The 18475-nt window shown below is 38.9% G+C and overlaps 1 protein-coding gene across 11 annotated transcripts in view; it reads right to left on the bottom strand.

Moving 5' to 3' along the window:
• SIK3 (SIK family kinase 3) overlaps positions 1–18475 on the bottom strand; it is a 243066-nt gene that overhangs the window by 121106 nt on the left and 103485 nt on the right. The window contains exon 1 of one of the 11 annotated variants that reach the window (XM_077777551.1): positions 4743–4758. The exons of the other annotated variants lie outside the window; for them this stretch is intronic. The gene's annotated coding sequence lies outside the window, so the exon portion shown is untranslated. Of the gene's footprint in view, positions 1–4742; positions 4759–18475 lie in introns of those variants that run through there. 11 annotated transcript variants of the gene reach the window in all.

Below are 18475 nucleotides of genomic sequence, written 5' to 3'. Positions count from 1 at the left end.
AAATTCTGTAGCTAAATTTTTTCTCTATTTCTCTATTTCTAGGTCACAGCTCAGATCTAGTTTCATTTTATGGTCGAGACCTGTGCTGTTCACTACAGAACACATCGGCCACATGTGACTGATGAGCACTCAGAATGTGGCCGGTGCAAAATGGCATGCTACAAATGTAAAGTATACACCGGGCTTCAGAGCCTGAATATTAAAATGAGGATATAGGTGATCGCGTTGACAAACATATTGATTACATGAAGAAATAACATTTTAGATACACCAGGCTAAATAAACTATATTATTAAAACTCATTTCATTGAAAAGGCAACCTATGGGATGGGAGAAAATATTTGCAGACCACATACATATCTGATAAGGAGTTAATATCCAAATTAAACTAGGAATTCCTAGAACTCAACAGAAAAAACACAACCCAATTTAAAGATGGACAAAGGACCTAAATAGGCATTCTCCCAAAGAAAACATACAAATGGCCAACACATTATAATTATCAGGAAATTACAAATCAAAACCACAATGAGATACTGCTTCTTGGTATTAGGGAGTCTGTTATCAAAGACAAGAGGTAACAGATCCTGGCAAGGGTGTGGAGAAAAGGGAAGCTTGTGCACTGATGGTGGGAATATAAATTGGTGCAATCACTACGGAAAACAATATGGAGGTTCCTTAAGAAATTGAAAATAGAACTACCATATGACCCAGCAATCCCACTTCTGGGTGTATATTCAAAGGAAGTGAAATCGTCCTCTCAAAAAACATCTGTACTTCCATGTTCACAGCAGAATCAGTCACAATAGCCAAAGTATGGAAAACCCCCAAGTGTCTGTCAACAGATGAATGGATAAAGACAATGTAGAGCATATACACACTGAAATATTACTCAGCCTTAAAAAAGAAGGAGAGCCTGTCATCTGTGACAACATGCATGAACCTGGAGGGCACTGTGCCACGTGAAAGATGACACAGAGAGACAACCACAGTCAGTGCCACAATACGCATGGTATTACCTATATATGGAATCTAAACAAAAAAGTCAAACTCACAGAAACAAAAAGTAGAAAAGTGGATGCTGGGGACTTGGGTGGGGGGAATGGGAGAAATAGGGACAAGTTGGTAAAAGGATAAAAACTTCCATTTAAAAGATGAATAAGGTCTGAGGATCTAATATAAAACATGGTGGTTATAGCTGATAACACTATTGTATTTTTGAAATTTGCTAAGAGGTCAGAACTTAAATGTTCTCACCAAAAACAAACAAAAAAACGACCAACGGAAAAGAAANGGAGTACTACAGAATGTATGAGTATATCAAACAACACATTGCACACTTTAGATATTACAATTTTGTCAATTATACCTCATTGAAGCTGAAAAAAATAGTTCCACCAGTTTCTTTTTACTTTTTTAAATATGACTGCTAGAAAATTTAAAATTATATATGTGGCCCACATGTTAGATGATGCCAATAAGAGGCCAGTTAAAGCAGGTATTACATGAAAATGATTTCTGAAATACTTGACTCAGTGTTGAGAATTGCCAGTTACTGATCTCGAAGAAACTTGGCAGGTTGCAATGCACTCAATGCTCAACCGCCGCCTTGGGAGAGAATCTTAAATTAGGTCTGAAAAGTTGCATTCCAAGAACTCAATTTAATTCCATTAAAAATTGTTTATTGAACAACTGACTGGCTTAAGGCAGTGCCCTGGTGCAGCTGGCTGGAGGCGACTCTCAGCAGGGTTCTGAGAAAGAATTATGTTTTCCACTATTAAGCTAGCTGTTTGGAAAACCTTGGGTCTCAGGACTCCTTCTCTTAAAAATTATTGAGACCAGGGGTGCTTGGGTGGCTCAGTTAGTTAACCTTCCAACTTCGGCTCAGGGCATGATCTCATTGTCTTTAAGTTGAGCCCCAGTTCGGGCTCTGTGCTGACAGGTCGGAGCCTGGAGCCTGCTACAGATCCTATGTCTCCCTCTCCCTCTGACCCTCCCCTACTCACACTCTGTGTGTGTGTGTCTCTCTCTCTCTCAAAAATAAATAACCGTTAAAAAAAAAATTTTTAATAAAAAATAAAAATTATTGAGACCCTCAAAGAAGTTTTGTTTCATGAATATCTATCCAGATTAACTTAGAAATTGATTAAAATCAGAAATGAAAACAGAAAATTTTAAAACACTAGAACAAATAAGCATACATTTGGTCAGCCATCAGAATAATTCATCTCATATATCACGTATAATCTCTTGAAATCGCCACTGTATAACTGTGAGAGAATAAGGGTGAAAAATGAGAATAATGTTTAAATATTTAGGAAAACAATTTTGACCTCTGAAACTCACTGAAAGAGTTCTGGAGACTCTTTTTTGGGGTCTCTGGATCAAACTTTGATATCAACTGCCCTGAGGCATCACTGTTTGTGATCAATTCATTTCTTTCCTATTACCTTAAATGGTAATAGGTTTCAGCTTTAGGAAAGCTGAAAATACAGTCACTCAAACTGTTTTCTGTAGAACCTGATTCATTCCCCAGATGAGAAAGGCTTCTAGAAGTGGAATTTGAATTCCTTTTGCAATCAGCCTTGATTTAAAAAAAAAAAAAAAAAACTTTTTTCTTTTAAAATACAACTGCCGTCAGAAAACAGGTTTAATGAAACTCCAAACCACCACAAGACACACAAGCTGTACCATAAGGCTAACACTGCCCGGCACTAAATGGCCATGATTAATGATGTGCCACGTGGCGGTGGTTAGGATGTAGGAGGGACATATTCTTGGGAAATCCTAACCTCTGCACCGGAACCAATCAAGAATGACTCCATATTTTAGCTTGTAACAAATAGTCAAATCAAGTTCGAAGGGGCAAAGCAAAGACGTATTTGCGAAAAACTGATTATTGTGTCCATTTTACATACCAACCACAACTGTTTCTGGAAAAATACGAAGCTGTGAAGCCTAAGGAATGACTGAGATGCTAGGATCCCAGCCAACTCCACACAGGAGGCCTCCACATGACCACCAAAAGTGCAGGTGAATCAGCTTTCAGTGAACCCTAAGGAAAACAGTTCGCAATATCTAGCAGGTCTTTACGTGACTTATTTTTCTACATTTCTCAGAGTGGGCTGTACGAAATGGTGACAATGAACTCGTTTGTGCATTTACAATGTCTGGAGGATAGAGAACAGCGAGCTAAGCAAGCGAGAAAAGCTACCATGAAACATGCATTCTTCTTGGAAGAATTCCTAAGGTGGAACATGGCTATATTGTGCATAATTGATCAATGGAAATTTTCTGGTGATTACTTGGAATTCAAGGCATAGAAGGGAAATTTTCCAGACAAAAAGAAACGATTTCTCAGTTGCAACAATTCCCTCCTGGTTAGCATTAACCCTCCAAGAGGGCAGAAGCCCCAGACCATCTTTAACGTAACAGCAACTCAGCCACACTGCCGTTACCATCACCGCTGTCGTTTCAACATTCACACTGTGCCAACATTGTGTATGCTTTCTAGAACATTAAATCACCTTGTGCCCTTTAAGTTTCCCACTTAAGTGAAGAGAATAAAAAGATATTCAAAGGGGAAAAGAGAAGTGGAGAAGAGGAGGACAGTGACCACAACAATGAAGAAATGTTTACAACTATCGGTGCCCCGTCCAAGTTCGGGCATCTATTTTCAGTTGACCCTGGCTTCGAAGTTTAAGAGAGACATTTAGAATGGAACTGATGGCTTCATTCCAAGGTTAGGGAGCTATTCACAAGGATGGCCTGAAGCCCTTAAAGAAAGGGCAGGAGGGGAAAGAGCGGGAAAGAGGGAGTGGGCCTGAAGAACGCAGAGAGAGGATGCTTTGAACACAGAGGGCTGGAGCAAAAAAGCATTCAAGAAATGGAGAAGAGAAGGAGAAGACCTCCCTGGCTTCCCAAGCAACTTCCGATGGTTTAAAGCGGCCACTGAAGAACAAGATCTAAGAAAATGGTATTATGAAAAAATAAGAATCATTACGGGAATGTTCTGAAATAAAAGACAAACAAGGAGCGGCAGATAGTCCGAAGGAAAATGTAATGTTATGGTGGAAAACGAAGTTATGAAGGATGGAATTTTAGTCCCAGAGAAGAAAGATGAGACATGTGGGTGAAACTTGGCAATGACCTCAACTGTGAGGTTAGAAGGAGACAGAAAGCTGAATGAATTTCAAGATGAATTTTCTTAATGAAGCACACGCCACTCTTTCCTGGAGTGCCAGCAAATAGGTAAAAATAACACACACTCACAGAAGGATTGTGTTCTTCCCAAGAACGGCATTTGTCAAGGAGCCTGTGTACTGTTAAGCACATTTACATGTAGCACCTAGAACACTCAGAGCTTTTTAAAGCACCAGCTGGAAAGAAAGCTGAACTCGACTGGCACAGCATAACTTTCTTAAACTTCCCCAATGGAGATTTATTACATTGAGCATCCTGCTAACCTTACAATGGTGGTGTTGTTCCTGGTGAACAAAGTCAGCAACAGTTCATATTTTAAGTTGTTTTAAATTATATTAATATGCCCCCAAGGCCTAATAAGATAGCCTGTGGTAGCAAAAGGTTGAGTGAACCAAGGGAACACAGTAACAGCTGGAAAACGACCCTAATTCCTCATCTCTTCCATCTGGATTATTTGGTAATGAAGATGCAGGGAACAGTGGAAGCAACCTCCGTTATCAGAGAGCAGCTATCTTATCCTTCTAGTTTCTGAAACTTACTTGTCCCGTGTCCTTATATGCCAGTACTCTGAGCTGTCACGATGTACATCTGTGTCCAACCACGTGGTCTAGTCTGAACGCCGATGACACCGTGCTCCATTCCCTGTGGAAGCCCAGAATTAAAGAGCCAGCTTCCCGGTGCCTGTTAGGAACACAGCACCAAGTACCTCCTGACAGGTTTTCTTCATCACAGCTGCACACCCTTAGTGCTGGCAGAAAAATGTCCCCCTGGGATTCCATCAAAATATTTCGTGTGATGGCATTTTGCATTGCTTCTGGCTTCAACAAGTTCCTTTCACTTAATGGTCATCGCATGTTCAAATCGACAGATATTACATTTCCATAATTAATGTTTGTATTTCATATGCTGAACAGCGAAGTTTAAGTAACTTAAATCACTCCTCTGGAAAGCCTAATGGTAAACATTAATTAATTCTCAAATTTCTGATATTTAAAGGTAGGAAGAAGATTAGTGCTAACACTACTAAAGAAAAAATAGGAAAAAATGTTCTATTAACATGGAATTCATTATATGTATTATTATATATCCTATATAGATTAATATCTTTATAGCTACATTTAATGTAAAAACACAACTACACGCACCATGTACTTAATATAACAGACTTGACATTTAATAAGATTGTCCTTTCCCTCAGCAGGACTACATGCATCATCCATTCTGACCTTCTATAACAGTCCTAAACTGACATTACAGTACAAGTCTAGAATTTTGACAAGTTTCTAAAGCATCATCAAGGATTTTAAGTTACCATAATTGTGCACTGACTGACTCAAACATTGGGTACAGTTAATAAGAGTGAAGGGCTTTTTTAATCATTAAAAGTATCCACAATTTAAGCAAAGCTCAACCCACTACACTATCTTTTGGGCCCTCTTTTGATCTTGACAAGATTATTTTTAAGCAAATTGATATGACCCTAACTTACTGCCAAGAGACCAAAAAAAAAAAAAAAAACCCCACCTCCAGACATCAGAAATAGTTTCATTTAAAATAGACATATGTGCATAAATTTCTTCTTTAAAAACAACAGCTCGTGAGAAACACCATCCAGAAAATCACAAGGACTGAGATTTAGGAGATGAGGAAATGAAGGGAGAATGTAGAGAACTGGAAGAAAATAAAATGTTCATTGATAATAACTTCATACTAAAAATAATTATTCCTCCATGTTTAAAAGTCCTTTTGAACTTTCCAGAGGTCTTTGGGTCACAGATTTCTATAGAGGACACAATGGCATTCTTTGGAACAAAGTCAAAACAAAACCCTATCAATAAATCAAATGTACTTTTCTGAGAAGATGGCACAGAATAAAGTGCTCAGGGCAGGAAGACATCAAAACTGAAATACATGGTAGCAGAATCTTTTCCCCTTTGAACAAAATCTTGCTAATAGAATAGAAACTCTAATACATAAGAAAGAGAAAAGAAAGCAACTACTCTGGTTAACTTTGGGGAAAAAGTTCAGAAACAAACAAAACTTTTTAGAACCCTAGGATTCTAGAGAACAATATGGAAGTCAGTGGGATGGCAAAGAGCATTGGACAGAGAGCTGGGATCTAGAGTTCAATTCCCAACTCTTGTCACTAAAAAAACATTTGTGGCACACCTTGGGTGAGTCACCAGCTCTGCAGTCCTCAACGCTCTAGCCTGTTACTGAAGTGCGGGCCTGAGCGTAATTGAAAGCAGAGCTGTCAAGCAAAGGCTCTCGCTGTGCCAGCTCCTAATCAGAACTCTGACAGATTTGGGGTTTGCTTCTTTTAAATTTTGTCTTTAAGTTCTAAGTTTCATTCATATGAAATAAATCAGAATCACTAGTTAGATAACCCTCAATCTTGAATGATTAAAATATTCAAGGGGCACCTGGGTGGCTCAGTCGGTGAAGTGTCTTGACTGTTGATTTCAGCTCAGGTCATGATCTCACGGTTCATGGGATAGAGCCCCGAGCTGGGCTCTGCAATGTCAGTGCTGAGCCTTCTTGGGATTCTCCCTATTCCTCTCTCTCTCTTTCTCTGTTCCTCCCTGCTTGCTCTCTCTCTCTCAAAGCAAATATTTTTTAAAATTCTCCATTATTAAAAAAATAAAATACAATATTCAAACCTACTTTTATAGTGCTTTATAATGTAAGATCATACACTAAGCAAAAAAGCTTCATTTACTACACTAAGATAATTACCTTTCTCACTTATTAAGCAGCCATTACACTAAACAAAAAGCATAACACCACTCTTTGCCTTAAAACACGCTGGCATTTGCTACTAATATTTTCACTAAGGTAAAGTCAATGTCTCTTACCATTGATACGAATAACACTAAATAATCAAACTACTGATATTAATTTCAATCCCACTTACAGAAACCACAGATTTTATAAAAGGAATATGATGCCAGCCACAATTAAGTCAAACTAATAAAACTGTTAAATACAACTTAATTAGGAAGAAGCTAACACTGAAACCAAAACTCCAAGTCTAAGATCTTGGATATGCTATTCAAATTTGATGAAGTTTCCATCTATGGCAAGAGTCTTAGAAACTAGAAAAATAAAGAGTGCAGTTTAGTTTGTTTTACATTTTTTCTTTGTGTTTTAGACAAGTTAATTCCAATATGCTAAACATAAACATAATAAAAATAGATAAAATATATTGAGCACATAATATGTGTTATGGTACTGTTACTGTTTTACTTTTTATTATGGAAAACTTCTAATGTCCATAAAAGTAGACAGAGTAACATAATTAGCTTCAAACAGCCTCAATAATTATTAACTCATTGCCAATTGTGCCTACTCTATACCTCTACCAATTTCATCCAAAATCCATCACCGTAATTTATTTGGAAATATTTCAATATGTATCTCTAAAAGGATTCACATTTAAAAAATACAACCATGGAACCATCTCTGCACTGGAAAAAAAATGACAATTATAGGCATCTTCTTCCTCACAACAACCCTATGAAGTAGGTACTAGGATTATTCCCATAAAACACTAACGCACATGCCAATGAAGTGATTTGCGCAGGTAACACTAGAGTAAAGGGGGGTGTCTGAACACAAGCAGGGGAGCTCTAACCCGAGCCCCCTTAACTACTCTATGTTTTCCTACCTCTAAAAACTAAATTTGTTTATTTTGTTCTTAAAAAGAAAAAAAGAAAACGAGTTCATAAGGGAATTAATGACGGACAACATCAGAAGTCAGCAAAAGTTTGCATGTGACTATTGATTTCAGCTCAGGTCATGATCTCATGGTTTGTGAGATTAAGCCCCATGCTGGCTCTGTGTTGACAGCACATAACCTCCTTGGGTTTCTCTCTCTCTCTCTCTCTCTCTCTCAATCAATAAATATTTTTTTAAAGAGAAGTCAGCAAAAGTTATAACAGAGAAAATATATTAAAGTATCTCGCCTCTCCTCCATAGTGCTTTCTTCAACTTCTGTGGGTATGCTTCAGGAACACCTCGACCTTTCTCCACTTAACATAATGCCAGTTACTATAAGGTTTATTCTTTTCACTACAGCTCTACCAGGTCAAATTGATATTTATTTAGAAGGTACTCTGTGAGTATCATCTGTGACTCACTGGATAAGTCTTACTCAAATTTAAATATTCTCTACGTAAGTCATACAATATGTAGCAGAGAGACCCTATGGTGGCCAAACTCCAATGATTCCACGTACATAATGATACACATCTTCACACCTTTGTGTAATCTCTTTCCTCCATCCAACTGGAGTCGGAGGTCTTGAGGAAGTGGCCATCTTTGAGAAGACCACAGGAAAAGTAACTGTGGGTGGTCTCAAAGAACTATAGGCAACATCTTTAGAATCTGAGGGTGGCCTCCAGCTGATAGCTGGCAAAAAGTCAGTCATAAAGTCACAAGGAAATCAGTTCTACTAATAGCCTGAACAATCTTTTTTTTTTTTTTTAATTTTTTATGTCATTATTTTGAGAGATAGAGACAGAGAGCGAGCAGGGGGAGGGGCAGAGAGAGAGAGAGACACAGAATCTGAAGCAGGCTCCAGGCTCTGGGCTGTTAGCACAGAGCCCAAAGCAGGGTTCGAACCCACGGATTGTGAGATCATGACCTGAGCCAAAGTCGGACGCTTAAGCAACTGAGCCACCCAGGCGCCCCAAGTCTGAACAATCTTAGAAGGGAGTTCTTTCCCATTTGAGCCTCCAGATGGGAACACAATCCACCCAATGCCTTGACTGCAACTTTAAAAGACCCTGAGTGGAGGACTAGGCTGAGCTGTGCCAGGCCTCCTGGTCCACAGAAACCATGGGATAATAAACATGTGCTCTTTTAAGCTATTAAGTTTTTGGTAAGTCATTACACAACAATGGAAAACTAATACACCATGATTCTTTATGATGTACATAACTCCACTCTAACAAATTCTAGGCCAGGAAAATCTCTTCTGTAATTTATGGTGTGGAGATCTAAGAGTTTCAGAAAAAATTCAAGCATAAGATGAGAACCAAAGTTCTTTCCTAAGAAGAGCTCTGGCCCTACTTACAGGTATTCTGGCAAACCCTTTCCGCGAAAACAGGTAAATTTTTCACTAGAAAAAGCAAGCATGCCGATCTCTGTCACCTCCAAAGATCCTATCACTCTACATGTGGACATCCAGTTGCCCCAGAACCATTTCTTAAAAAACCTGTCCCTTCTCCATTTAATTGTCCTGGCACCTGGGTCAAAAGTCCAACAACCATAAATACAAGGGTTATTTCTAGACTACTGAAGCTGCTCCAATGATCTGTATGGCTACCCTTGTGCACACTGTCTTGCCTCCTAGTTCCTGATGTTCCAGATATTCACATTCACCTTACTCTGTTAAGGCTGATACTTAGGAAACAAGACAATGGGTTTAAAGTCTCAAGCACTCTATATAGGACCTAGGAGGACCGAGAACCCAGCTGTAATTTAGCAAATGTTAATGAACCAAACCAAAAATATTTTTGCCTTTGGTCTAAAGGGAACTCAGCTTTCATTACTGAAAAAAGTCAATTGAGAAAGCAAATATTAAAAGTTGGGATAAAAATAATCCACCAACTTAGCATAATAAATAAAGCAACTAAGAAGTAGAAAATCAGTTACTAAGCAACCACAATGATAACTAAATGGGATGCCTAGTCCAAGTTATTATTTCAATTCATTCGTTCATTCACATAAGTGTGTATGTTCAGATCCCAACTACTTCCTTATAAAAAAACAAAAACAAAACAAAAAAAGGACTGACGAGGGGTTACAAAATTAAGTCTGTAAAATAAGAAAATAAAAAATAAAAACAAATCAATAGATTCTTTCAGCCACTGTGTCCTTGGGAAGTGGCCAAACATTTTCAGATCAGCGGGCGCGCAAAGAACTCAACAGCATCAAGTCAGTTGAGTCTATAAGCAATGTACACACAGGGAAACTTGCGGGGACAAAATGTGTCAGATTCTTCAAACAAGTAGAGATATAAGATGCTCTGGTCCTCACCTCCTCAAATCTCTGCCTTTTAACCAAAACAAGGATGAAGAAAACTAGGGTTTCTTTGTCCTCTGGTTCCTTCAAACTAGGTCAGGTCTGTGTGTAATTACTGGGTTTCACATTCCTTTAGAAAAGGAAGAGATGTCAATGCATGGAGATTTTTAACAAACAGCAGACTCAGGCTAGGGGTAGAGGCAAAGGGGTGCCTCTGCTGCTGCTGCTGCTGCTAATAATAATAATAATAATAATAGTAGTAGTAGTAGTAGTAGTAGTAGTAAGTAGCAGTAGTAACAGTAATAGTAATAATAAACTGGGAAGTAGTCTCTTGTTTAACAATGGTAAGCTGATTTCCAGACAGGTAGGATAAGAGGCCTAGTTTCTCATTCTAAGACAACAACTAAACTTGAACTTGTGGAAAACCCTCCCAGTTTCTTCTTCTTCCTGGGCACGCTCCCTACATAACAAGGTTGACATAAACTGTGAAAAATAAATTCAAAATGTATTTACTGGAGGATTTTATATGCAAGAACACCTATGAAGAGATTAAGTAAGAACTAGGGTTTGCATTACCAAAATTCTTTCCTTAGAAAAAGAATCACCACGCGGTTCTTTTCAACAACACACTCATAGAAATTTTTACCGCAAGATGGGCCACATACAAACCTTGGTGATCTACGTGCTCTTCCATTCCATGCCGACCCCAGAATAACCACTGTCCTAAAACTTAGGCTATCATTCTTTTGCTTTCCTGTACGATTTCATCATATATATATCACCGAACAATGTATTATTTAGGTATGTCTATTTTTAAACTTTATATATATATATATAGAATCATACTTATTACTTTAACTTTTTTGATCCTGATTAAATATATAAAACTGATAAATAGAAAATTGCTCCGAGAAATGCATGAAGAGGTATCTAATTCACTTTATGCAAAATACTCATCCTTTTATGAATAAAACTTTAGGTATTGCTTTACATTTGCTAGACATTTGAGTTGTTTGCATTTTAGTTATTATGAACAGTACTTTAAAATATTCTTATACGTGTCTCCTGGGCCATGAGGGTTAAGAGTTTCATTAGGGTGTATACTTAGGAATCACTAAGTAAAGCCAAATTGTTTTCCAAAATGGTTGTATCCAACAGTGTAAGTGTTCCCACTGCTCTCTATCGCCTCCAACAACTATTTTTTATTTTTCCCAGTCTGACGGGGCATGAGGCAAATAGCTCCTTGCTGTTTTAGTCTGCAAATCCTTGATTACTAAGAAAAATAGAGGATCTTTTCAAACATTCACAGACCATTTATTCCTGCTCCAGTGAAATAAACTTATTCAGGACTTCCCTATTTCCTTTTTTCCCCCCTATTTTCTTCTTCTTTTTAATTTGAGAAGTTCTTTTACATTCTGAATAACAGTATATATTCAATTATATTCTGTATATATGTTATATTATATTCTGAACAACTTTATCAGTACATCTTCTCTCAGGCTGTGGCTTACTTTTTTACTCTTTTTGTTGTCTTTTTTTTAAAGTAAATTTTTTTATTGAACCATAATGTATATACAGAAACATGACCAAATTACAAGCACATCTACTTAACAAAAGCAAGCTGGGGTTCTCGTGGACAGGGTCCTAAGATGAAAATGTTTGAGAACCACTCACTCAGACCTGTGTGGTACCTGCTCGTCGTGCTATCGCTAAGCGTCATGTGCCTCAGCTCCTCCCTGCACACAGTTCTGGAAATCCTCAGATCCATCTATCTCCCAGTTCACTTTTCAAATTTATCCAATCTGGATCATCTTTCCATTGTGCTTTTCATTTGTCTTTTATTTTTAGAAGTTCTACTGGGCCCAAGCTCTTCTTTCAGATCTTTCTCATCAATTTTGAGTCTCTTCATGGTATCATATTTTTAATTCCCTCTTTTATTTCCTCAAACATCTACAGTCTGTGAGACTGATGGTCACTACTGACCCTCTAGTCTTAACTGTCACTGTGCAACAAGCCACCCTGAACTGGATCAAACCCGTAAGCATTTATTTTGCTCACAAATCTGCAATTTGTCCAGGGCGCAAAAAGGACAACTTGTCCCTTTTAGGACAACTTGTCTTTAGGTGGCATCACCTAAAGCAGCTTGACAAGAGGCTGGAGAAGCCACTTTCAACACGGTTTACTTACAAGGCTGGCAAGTCAGTGCTGGCTGTCAGCTGGGAGCTGAGCCAGGGCCATAGGCTTGAGGCCTCAGTGCCTGAGGTCCTCTTCACATGGGTTTCCCCACGGACTGCATGGGCTTCTTCACAGCATGGGGAGGGGTTCCAAAAACGTACATCCCAAGAGAATAAGGAACACGTGTGGCATTTTTATGGCTTACCCTCAGAAATCACATAAGATTGGCCCTGTCAGATTCTTCTGGAAAAAAAGCAGTCACAAAGGCCTGCCCAGATTTAACAGAAAGGAACAGACTAGTTCTTGATGGTAGAATAGCAAGGTTCTAGAATAGCATATGACATTGGTCAGGAAATATTGTTGAGGCCTCTTTGGAAAAAATAATCTAACCCATAGTTGCTTGTTTTCTTGTGCAAGCTCACATTTCTTGCCATTTTATCTTTAAAAATTCATTGAGGCCACTCTATAAAATATGTTTCTACAAAGATCTGTTTGACTGGTTTTTTTAGTTTCTAGGTCATTTATTTCTGCTCTAATCTTTATTACTTCATTCTTTCTCCTGGCTTTAGTCTTCACTTGTTGTTCTCTTTCTAGCTTCTTTAGGTGTAAGGTTAGGCTGTTTATTTGAGATTTTTCTTGCTTCTTGAGGTAGGCCTGTACTGCTATATACTTCCCTCTTAAAAGTATATCCCACTTTTGCTGCATCCTGAAGGTTTCAGACCATTGTGTTTTCATTTTCATTTCTTCCCATATATGCATATATTTTAATCTCTTCTTTGATTTCCTGGTTGACCCATTCATTGTTTTGTAGCACGTTGTTTAGCCTCCATATGTTTGTGGTCTCTCCACATTTTTCTTATGGATGACTTCTAGCTTCACAGTGTTGGGTTCAGAAAGGGTACATGAGATGATTTCAGTCTTTTTACACTTGTTGCAACCTGTTTTGTGACCTAATATGTGATCTATTCTGAAAATGTTCCATGTGTACTTGTGCATTCTGCTGTTTTAGGGTGGAATGTTCTGAATATATCTGTTAGGTTCATCTGGTCCAGTGTGTCATCCAAAGCCACTGTTTTCTTGTTAATTTTCTGCTTAGATGATCTGCCCATTGATGTAAGTGAGGTGCTAAAGTACCCTACTATTACTGTATTGTTATCAATTAGCTCCTTTATGTTTATTATTGTTTTATACATTTGGGTGCTCCCATGTTGGATCTGAATTTTATTCTTCCAGACACTTGGGAATCATAACCAACTGGGAGTATTTTCTCTCTCTCTTTTTTTTTAGTTTATTTATTTTGAGAGAGACAGCATGAGTTGGGGAGGGGCAGAGGGGGGGAAGGGAAGGAGGGAGGGAGGGAGGGAGGAGAGGGAAAGGGGAAGAGAGAGAGAGAGAGAGAGAGAGAAAGAGAGAGAGAATGAGAATGAATCCCAAATGGGCTCTGCACCATCAGTGCACAGCCCAATGTGGGACTCAAACTCACAAAACTGTGAGATAGTGACCTGAGTTGAACACAAGAGTCGGATGTTCACTAAACCACCCAGGCGCCCAGCAACTGGGAGTAGTTTCAACTAAGTTATCAATTAATGGGATTTTCAAGCCTCGTGGATAGTATGAAATCGGGCTGCAAATCCATGTGAGTGTGAACCTCTGTTTAGGCAGTTTCATGACAGACTCTCTCTCCATCTCCCTACAGATCCAAGACATTAAAAAGCAAGTCTCTGCATGCAGAGCACCTTTTATCCATTGAGGAAGTCACCTTTCTGAGGTCCCAGCTTTCGACGGGGCAGTCTCCAGTGTGATCTCCCACTACTCTGCTCGGACACTGTTCTTTTTTCTCTTCTCCCCTCTTTTACTCTAACCCTAGAGGAATCCCTCAGCATAAACACCATCTTCAGGGTTTACTTTACCTTATGAAATCACGCTTTCTAGCCCTTTTGAGGCCTCCTATTGTTTTTCTGTACACAGGCTCTAGCATTTTACATATATGTGTGTTCACATATTTCTTCCTTTCCCCAGCTTCATTTTAAAATGTTCTGAACAGAAGGGGCTTCTCTGCACATCTAATCTATCATATTACTGCAAAAGAAATTACTCATCACTCATTTTAAGTTATTTTACTTATTAAAACTTGATAAATGGGACGCCTGGGTGACTCAGTCAGTTCAGTGTCCAACTTTGGTTCAGGTCATGATCTCGCAGCCTGTGGGTTTTGTGGGCTCAAGCCCCAGGGTGGGCTCCATGCTGACAGCTGGGAGCCTGGAGCCTGCTTTGGATTCTGTGTCTCCCTCTCTCTGCCCCTCCCCTACTCGTGCTCTATCCCTCTCTCAAAAAGAAATATTAAAAAAAAAATTTAGTTGATAAATAATTCCAGGAATACACTGTACTTTTAAAAAGCAGCTATGTAAAATCTAACACTTGAATGGAAATGTTTTGGAAGATATTAACACACTTCCTCTAAAGCCAATCTGAGGGAATTTACATTTATTAGACACACTGACTTCTACGCCAGATTCTTCATGTCTTTTAAATCCTATTGGGGTCTGTGGCCCTGTACGTGTTTTAAACATGGTTTACAACTATACCACAACCTAAGGAAAAGGGAATTTTACTGATTTAAAGGAAAAGCAAAGAAAAGAAAGAAAAAAAACTGTTTCTAGTGTCAATGTCTTAAGGTTAAACTAACAAAAAAAGGAAGCGGCCACTGTCTTGTAAGAAGAAATGAAAAGTTCTCTTTGGCAAAATGGAAATGAATCAAGTGGATTTAGTATTCATATGCATTTTATGACACAGATCCCTTCCTGTATTTTTTAAATTACAGTCAAGCCTCAAAAGCAGCAGCAGCAGTTTGGCAGGGGGAGCTGTAAGTCACTGCGTAAGAGCCTTTAAATGTTACATCTCCCCACCATGCTGAAAGCAATGGCAACAAATTATCATAGTCCCCAAAAGATGACAGCCAACCTCTTACAACCCAGGGGAGAAATGGCTTTCACAACCATCAGTCGGCACTGGTGGGAGACTTAAGAGCAAGCCACCGAACAGACCACTTATTGTTCTTTATCTTGTGCAACATGAACTTTCCAGCTCAGCCTGCTACACATCACAGTGGTCCAGGAGGAGAAAATCCACATGGAAACAAATTCCAAAATGCAATCTACCCTATGGGCAGTGTGCATTTCCAGATTCTTCATCCTACTTTGCTCTGCTCCCCTCTGGGTCATAACAGAACTTGGCAGATGTGAGAATTTGCTATGTATAAACTCTGGAGCCCAGATTAGACAACCCCGCAAAGTATGTGTCTGGCACTGGCAAAAATGGTTGCTTTGTGCACTGATTTGGGTTTGCTAACTTAGGATATCCACAGCTTGAAAAACGTGTCGAAGACTGTTGAAATTTAAAAATCAGAAAACAGGCACGTGTCACACACATCCCAACACAGGCTTACAAGCCTCTGTGATCATCCTCTCCATACCAACAAAATACCAAGGCCATTACGCAACCTGCGGTTTCTTCTCATAACTGAAGAAGTTAATGGCTTGGATTCAAAACTTAGATAGCTTTACCCTGAGATACTCTCCCAGCCTTGGGTCTCTGTGTACAGAATCCAGAAGTACCCATTACCAGGCTCTCAAAGAGGGGTCTACAAAAGGTTCTTTTCATTCACTAGCAATCTTTCTTCACAGCAAAACTTCAAAAATGTCTTTTGGAAGAGTTTTCTACTTATGAAAAAAGCCTGCAACAAATCCCTATTGTACAGCAGTGTGTGTTTACCAAGTTTGACAGAATGTGTCTATTTCATCTCATACCATAGCACTGCTAGTTTTTCTCCTAATATTAAAATCAAAGAGTCAGTCTTCTTAAGGTAGATGGTACACAGGATACATCACGCCTGGAAGGTATTACTAAATCTAAAAGGGTTAAACCTGGAAGGGGTAAATGCTCAATCTGAATTGTAAGTAATCTGACATATGCAGATGGGGGGTTGGGGGCAAAATTACATTCTACAGTTCTAGGCAATGTAAATCTAATCCATAACAGTAATGAATTTTCACATGTGAGTACTAAGGGTATTCATATAAATTAGTTATAGCCTAGAAATTAATTGATCTTAACAAATGAGTTTACCTTTGTAAATTAATAAGACCTTCTGTCCATGTGGACAGTAAAATGGGTTCAGAGGCTCAGTTAGGGCTGAATTCATTTTGGTCTACTGTACCGCAAACTCTTCTGGCCTCCGTTTGTTCTTCTAGCTGTTTGGAAGTACCTTCATATATGTCAGATAAAACAAACAAGAAATTTAGGTTTAAATTTATGATTCTAAGAAAAATGAAGTTTCCTTTTTATAAATTCCACATTTAAAGTAATAATGAACATGCATAAAGGAATGCTATCGCTTAAAAAATTTTTTCATACTTTGTTACACAGTTTCTCAATACAAAATAGGAGTACAACTAACCCCTATTCAAGAAATATAACAATTACAAACGAAAAGGCCCTCGTTTCCCCCTACACAGAAACTAAAGCATTTACTAGCATTAACTTCAACCTAGTGTTTCAGACATAGGGGCTTTACAGAGAAAATGAGTTTATAATTTCAGATGCTTCTGTGAACTCACATAACTGGATCTACAGATAAATTCAAGTTCTCCTCCACAAAATGAAAAGGAGTGTCAGTGAAGCCGCCATCATGGGCACCAATCATTTTGGTGGGGAAAAAGCATCAATACATTTCAGACATATCCATTTTTTTTCAGTCCACCCTTCTCCCTTTCTCTGAAGGACCTCCTTTTAAGTTCCACCCTAAACTTCTGGCTCCCAAGGCCACGCAGATACTCCCAGTGTCATTAACAGTGCAGAGAGAGACATGAGCCCGGGCTGGAGACAGGCAAATGCCACTGGAATCCTAATTCTTAGCACTTACTTTCTTATCTGTAGAACAACTGCTTGTATAAAGCTGCTACAAAGGCTAAAGCATAGAATCACCTAGAACAAGAGCTGGCCCAAAACAGGAAACCAGTAGGTACTGGCTGTTGTTATTGTTGTTATTGTTGTTGTTGTTGTTACAATTACCATCACTCTACTTATCCTCGGCCAGGCCTCAACCCCCTTGCTTAGGAATCCAACTCTGTCACTTCCTGAAAGTCCTCTAACCAACTGGAGACCTCTAACTTTCAATAGATGATAGAGTCTTACACCTGACAAGGAAAAGACACAGGAAAAACTCCTTCAGTTTCATTATGTTTCTATGCATCTTCATGCACCCAAACTTGCCCCGTCTGTTTCGTCCTAGAAGAAGGAGGTCTCTCCTCCAACGTCAGGCAAGGAGTAACAAGTGCCCAACAGAGTCACCCGATGTCCTCCTCCTCTTCCTTGCCCTCCTCTTCCTCCTCTTCCTCCTCCTCCTCCAACAAAAGCGAAAGCAATTTCCAAACTCCATATTGCAGAAGACTTACTGATGTTCTCATTTCAGGGCTGGCAATTACCAACATTCACGTGTCTACAGAGACTGGCTACTGATGTGACTAGATTACTCCACTCTTCACTCTCAAAATCCATTTAGTTGGCATAAAGGAGGATGAGTTTGCCGAAAAATTACTACCAGCTCCAACTCGTAGAAACAGAACATAGCCAAGGGCAGGGGGATGGAGCAAATAGAGAGTCAGAAACGGATACAGACGCACACTTGGTTGGCTGGCTCAGCTGGTAAAGCACGTACATGACTCTTGATCTTGGGGTTGTGAGTTCGAGCCCCACACTGCAAATAGAGGTTACTTGAAAAAAAAAAAAAAAGTATACAAAACGAACAACTATGCTTTAATTCAATTCAATTCAATGGGTATAGAGTTCCAGTTTTGCAAGATGAAAAGAGTTCTGGAGATTGGATGCACAACAGTGTAAATGTACTTAACACTATTCTTAACTATACATTTAAAAATGGTAAAGATGGTAAGTTTTATGTTACATGATAATTTTACCGCAATTTAAATACATATACACAAATACATACATACACACATAGTGGTACCAGTCAGTATCACCTCTGGCAACCTTTGCCCTAAATTCATTTCGG

Source organism: Crocuta crocuta, unplaced genomic scaffold (assembly GCF_008692635.1).
Source record: "Crocuta crocuta isolate KB4526 unplaced genomic scaffold, BGI_CrCroc_1.0 scaffold271, whole genome shotgun sequence".
In the NCBI taxonomy this organism is placed as follows: Eukaryota; Metazoa; Chordata; class Mammalia; order Carnivora; family Hyaenidae; genus Crocuta; species Crocuta crocuta.
This window is presented reverse-complemented; position numbering and strand designations above follow the sequence as displayed.